The sequence below is a fragment of the Eurypyga helias genome, unplaced genomic scaffold, assembly GCF_000690775.1.
Source record: "Eurypyga helias isolate BGI_N326 unplaced genomic scaffold, ASM69077v1 scaffold22219, whole genome shotgun sequence".
In the NCBI taxonomy this organism is placed as follows: domain Eukaryota; kingdom Metazoa; phylum Chordata; class Aves; order Eurypygiformes; family Eurypygidae; genus Eurypyga; species Eurypyga helias.
Window position 1 is genome coordinate 322 of NW_010273004.1, and position 6,336 is coordinate 6,657.

A 6,336-nucleotide genomic window follows, 5' to 3' on the forward strand; every position below is an offset into this window, starting at 1 on the left:
GAACTGTGTGTCCCAGCACTGCCTGTAGCGAGACCGCGAGAGCTGGGAACGCAGCTGCAGGATCAGAAGCGGAGAAAGACCTTGAATCTGGTGCAGGCATTCCCCAGTGCCAGCTAGGACTTTATCAGTGCTGCTCCCTGCATCCAGGAACACAGCTTCCTAGCAGCCACAGTAAAGAGAGTTAACTCTTTCTTGACTAAACCCAGCACAGTACGACACAATATGATACAATTGCTCACCACCTGCTGACCAATGCACAGCCAGGTCCCGAGAGAGATTTAGAGCCAGAGAGCTTGAGAGCTATTGCAGCAGAGTCCAAGTTAGCCCCACGAGCAGCAACCTGACCAGGAAAAGCTGACTGGCCCACCAAGTCACAAACGTACAAGCGAGCGATCAAGCAAGCAAGCAAAGGAATTAACAGAAGAGTTAGCAAAGGAGTTAAGAAGCTAACAGAGGAGCTAGCAAAGGAGCAAAAGGAGTGTAATGGCCTGCGAGCCCATTCCCCACTTATGTGCTGAGCATGACATTCTATGGAAAGAAATACTCTTTCGGTTTGTTTGGGTTAGCTGTCTGAACTGTTTGTGTCCCCCCACACACTGGTTGTAGTGAGAAAGTTACAAATGCAGTTGCAGTATCAGAAGCTGAGAGAGACCTTGAATTTGGTGCAAGCATTCCCCAGCACCAGATGAAAAGACACCTTATCATTACTTTTCTCAGGGTACATCCAGAAACCTAGCTTCATACCAGCCACTGTGAAGAAAGTTAACTCTTTCCTGACTAAAACCAGTACATACCCTCATTTTTTAATGTAAAAAAACCCCACAGCTTTGGTCTATTTTGGTAAAAATCATTAAAACCCTCATATACACACACAAAACTACAATAACTTTGCTCAGATAGTAAAGAATGTGTTATAAATAGTTCCCAGCACTTCTGCCAGTGAGTTGTTTTTCAAAGTCACCTTGCTGATAAATTGTTGCTCCTCTTGGAGTCTTAGAGCTAAGGTAAAAGTGTTATACTATTGAGACAATAGTCCTCCAGAAGCTCACTGGAGCCCGCTATAGGATAGTATGTGATGCAACACACAGCGAGTCTCAGAAAAGCCTAGTAGAGTCCTACAAGCTTTTCTGGTTTGTTGCTCTTTAGAGCTAGGAATTTGTATGACCTAGCAGTCCTATGGCAAGATCACTCCCTTTCGGTTATGTGCCATTATCCTTGCAAGGATATCATATGACTTTTTGTGAGTCACAGGTAGGTTATATCCTGGACTTAGCTTTTAGGCTGTGTTCTCTGAACGTTTTGCGGTTATTTAAAGAGCATTTGAGGCTTTTAATTCTTCATAAGATATTAAAGCTTTAAGCAGATTTAGTGTGTTTAGAATTTTGTCCTCTCAGCCAGGTCACTACAGTGGCCAGTAAACTGGTAGTGAGTAGCTTACAAATGTCTTCCTGTGCTTACCTGGCCCTCATGGAGTTTATGTTAAATAAGAAAAGCCTCTGGGATCCTATCATGCCAGTAACTGCAGCAAAATCTGGTACTGCAGTTAGTCATCACTGAGGTAGCCACTATATCCCCTTTGGCTGGTTTGCTATTGGCACTGGGGTAAGAATACCAATACCTTAAACTAGTGGCTGTAAAACTCTAATATCAAGTCCCTTAGTATTCTTTCAGGGGAAATTGAGTAGTACCATATTGGTCTTTGGATACAAAAATACTCTGCCAGTCTTGAATTACTTGTGGGCAGGTGCCAGATCTGGGCATGATTATCCATCTAGTAATGCATTAGACTTCCCCTTGCTACATCTGTTGTCTTAGGAGGAGAGGATGGGAGGGCTGTGAAACTGATCTTAGGATGAGCAGTAGTTCTAGAGCAAAACTAAATGTAGGAACAAAGCAAAATATTATGTTCTAATCCAGACTATAGACGGGTTTTGCTGCTAGAGGCAAAACAAACTACTTCTGGTGTCTTCTAGCTTTGCCAGTTTGTAGGTTACAAGAGATGCTGGGGAAAAATTGATGCCTGTCCACGGTAATTCATGTAGCTCTTATTCTATGTTACTTATGTTGCTGTTATAAGGATCACAGCTGCTACTTCTAACTTATCTTTTTTTCCTCCTGTCTTTTCCTACCCACCATGGGTCAGTATGACTTCTCACTGGAAAAGAAAACAATTGAGTGGGCTGAAGATATCAAAAAATTTGAAGCTACCCAGAGAGAAGCTGAATGCAAGGCAGAAGTGCTGGCAAGCTCAAAAGCAGCTCCGGAGGTCAGCAACAAAATGGGGTTCTCAGAGGGACCTTGCCCTGAGGCCATGCCTCCTCCTATTAACCCCATCCTCGCTAGCCTGCAGCACAATAATATTCTTACTCCCATGCCAGCCAACAGCAGTGCTGTGAAGCAAAAGGTTCTCAGTCCACCTTGTCCAAAAGCAGACTTCAACCCAGCTGATTTTGAATGCGAAGAAGACCCATTTGACAAACTGGAATTAAAAACTATCAATGATAAGGAGGAATTAAAAAATATTCTTGAAATTCATGTTGGTACTACAGTTGGGCCAACTGTTTCCCAGCTTTTAGATAATACTTTGCCCAAAGGAAGGCCTGAGTCTGTGTTGCAAGATAAGGAAGTTCTGGAATCCATAGAAAGGGCCACGTTAGACTTCAAGCCCTTTCACAAACCCAATGGCTTTATTACTTTGCCTCAGTTGGGAAACTGTGAAAAGATGTCCTTGTCTTCCAAAGTGTCCCCGTCCCCTATCACTCCAGTGAGCAATATCAAATCCCTGTCCTTTCCTAAACTTGACTCTGATGACAGTGATCAAAAATCATCAAAACTCACAAGCACTTTCCACAGCACTACCCATCTTTGCAATGGCACTTGGCTCAGGTCTTTGCAGACCTGTACTCAGAGTAAAGCTAGTGAACTGAATGGAAACCATATGGTTGGTCTTTCCGCTCTAAATGAGGACAGTGGCACAGAGACATCAACATTATCCTCTTCATCCAGGCTGCCTTCCCTGGCTGTGTCAACAGTTTGTACAGAAGGAGAATCATCTCAATGCACAGCAACTACGGTAAACATGCAGTGGACTAGAATCGGGGTTGCTGGGGAGATGTGGAGGTACAGAGGCAAATGTTGCATCTAAAATATCCTGTGGTTTAGGTTCATTTAATGGGAGTGGTGTGTAGATCATCTGTGGCAGATCCTCTTCATTTACATGGCAAACTGATCAATCAAACAGGTCTTCAGACTGGCAGTTCTGAACCTTAGATTATTACTCTGCAGGTTTCCCCCAAATATGATACTTTTTAGACTAATTCTGGTGACTTTTCTTTCAGCTTTTCAGCTCTTGTTCATAGTTGCACACCTTTGAGCTAAGCATATGAGATCATCTTTGTACAGTCTTGCATTCTGTCTTAACTGAGATATATTGGATTCTGAACTGCTCTTAGGTTTAGAGTTAAATCTCTGCTAATTTGTTCCTTGGCTTGCTTTTTCCCAGCAAATAAATAATGGGAAATGCAGGCTTTTCAAGGAATAGAAGCAGTAACAGATTAAAACACACACATGTATTGTGTCATTCAGGGAAGAAAAAAGTGCTTGCAGTTAGCCTGCAGTGAATGAATTGTCTGTATTTTCTTCCTGAGATCCTTTTAAAATCTAACCTAATCTCTGAAATCTGGTGTTTATCCTCTTCCTTGTAAAGGAGGGTGGAAGGATTGTTTTGTGGATACCAAAAGCAGTTTTGAGAATCATCTTAGATCATTAATGTTACAGTTTGTTGGTGTACAGCTCTGAGACTGGAGTTTGATGCTTCGTTTCCTCAAACTTGGAGCAAAATTACTTTGGGGACGCGTAACTTCACACCAGCTGTTGTCTGTCTCTTTGTGAATAAGAGCAGAGATTTGAGTAAGCTTGTGGACTTTTATTTCCAAAGAACCTAAGATCTGGCCACCAATACTAGTGAAGCCTAGTGGAATCTGTATAAGTCAAATCCTCTAGCTGGCTCTAAAATAATCTGGCTTCTTCTGTCCAGTATAAGCGGTGCTTCAGTGGTTCTGTGGCCTTACTGGCATACTATAGGTTTTTGGGTGACACCAAGCAACTGCTCACTGCTACAGATCACAGGTTTGAGAGGTGATTGTATGTGGCTCAGAGATGAAACCTCAAAGCATGACAACACATGTCTAGGGTTTAACATGAAAGGTAATGTACATCTAGATAGATGGGCATTAATATGGCCCAATTTTCACTCTAATTATTCAAATCTCTATACTGGATTAAAATTTATTAAAGACCAAGAGGGAAGGTGTATTCTTGAGAATGTTGTAAGGGAAGATACAAACTGATAAGCAAGCAAAAAAATGGTCTTATTAGGAGAAATAATGAAGATCTTCATCTGAAACTATTTCTGCTCTGGAAGGAGGAAACCAAGAAATGGGTATGCCAACAGAACTAGCTCTTTCTATTTCAGTTCCAAGATTTCAGAATATACTTGTTTCATATTTTCACAATATGGTCCCAGTGGCTGGAAAATGACAGCCGAGTTTCAAGAAATTGAAGTAAACGTAACAAAAATACTCAGAGTATGAAAATGATAGAAGGAAGTCACACTCATCTCTCTGGCTGGGAGCAGAAGGGTCATGCATCCCTTCAAGGTTGCACAAGAATAAGCCTGTCCTCTTTTTTTTTTTTTTTTTAATGCCTCAGGACAATTATATATCCCAGTGTATTCCATAGTGATTTTGTATATACATTTTTTTCTCACAAGACTAGAAATTGTAGCTTTGGATTTGGAGTTACCACCGGAGTTTATGCTTTACCAGTGAATTGGGTCTAGGTGTTTGGAGATGGAAATAAAGTTTAGGTTTCTGTGAGGCTGCACTGATTCTGCCCTGGGTGGTCCCTTCTCCTCTGAGTATTTTTTTGAAGCTCACTCGTTTGCTTTTTTCAGCATTGGCAGAGGGAGAAATGACTAGTGAAGACAACAGGCGGGAATTAAACAAAGCTAGTCAGAGACCTGATTAGTATGATGCATTTTATTTAGAGAAATCTCTAGTTACAGGAGGATGGGGCACTCCTGGTGGACCATTCAGAATATATACTGCTGCACTAGTGTGATGTACGTGGGCACACCAGCTGCAGGCAGGGCTCCTGGCCTCTGAAGTCCCTAAAAGTAGGCACAGTGTGCAAACACATACTGAAAGCACTGCACATCTCCTTCCTGAAGGACACTGAAATGAAAGTTTGGGATATAAGGGAGGATATAAGTTGGATAAAAGTTTTAAAATGGAAAAATAAAATCAGCTAGCAAGTCAGACATCATTTGCCATTTCATATATTTCAAATCAACCAAAATACATGTGCACTGCACTGTACTAGAATAATGGGACCAGTGTTAGACTACTATAGATTCATCAATTTTTCCTCTTATACTAGGGTCACATGTGCTACCCACTGTCACCACACATTTAATGTTTTCCCAGCAAAACTCAGTATGGTACTGACAAAAATACAGCCTATTATACCAGTTAAAACTATTCCACCTACAAACAACTCTGCCTGCCCTGCAGCAAGCAGGCTAAAACCTTGAACTCGGCATGGGAGCCACTGCTTCAAATCCCAATTGCACCCTCAGTCCAAGCAGTTTAAATAAACATAAAGCCACCAACAGCCTTCACCCACTCCCTACAAGATCTCTCGACTAACATACCTCATTTCTCTCAACTAAGAGACACATTCTGAGAATGCAAGTTCCCCGCAAATTCACTTACTTTAGAAGCCACCAATTGTGGAATGGTTTGGGTTGGAAGGGACCTTCAAAGAACATCTCCCCCACCCCCCCTGCCATGGGCAGGGACACCTTCCACTAGACCAGGTTGCTCAAAGCTTCGTCCAGCCTGGCCTTGAAGACATCCAGGGATGGGGCATCCACATCCACTGGGCAACCTGTCCCAGTGTCTCGCTGCCCTCATTATAAAAAAAGATATTTCTTCCTTATATCCAATCTAAATCTACCCTCTTTCAGTTTCATATCTCTGTGTTGCCTGTTTTCCAGGAAAAACTCCTATTCACCATAAATTACTCTTTCACCAAATATACACTTTGAGATACGCAAAAGCAGAAGTTCTAAACACTTTTGAAGCACCTAAGAGCTGATTTCCCCATCCCTAAGAGCGGACTTCCCCATCTTCTCTCATTACCCACCAAGTGCGCCCAGGTCATTGAGCAAAAGCAACCCCACGCATGGGTTTGCCTTTGCCCGAGGCAGGAATAACCCAAACTAATTTTCCCAACATAGTTTTAGCATGTACTACATGGACTTTATCTCCTTCT

The 6,336-nt window shown here is 42.2% G+C and overlaps 1 pseudogene; it reads left to right on the forward strand.

Annotated features, from left to right (window-relative positions):
• The first annotated feature begins 2,134 nt into the window (after positions 1–2,134).
• On the forward strand, positions 2,135–3,145 carry LOC104504014 (annotated as a pseudogene).
• The last annotated feature ends 3,191 nt before the right edge of the window (positions 3,146–6,336 follow it).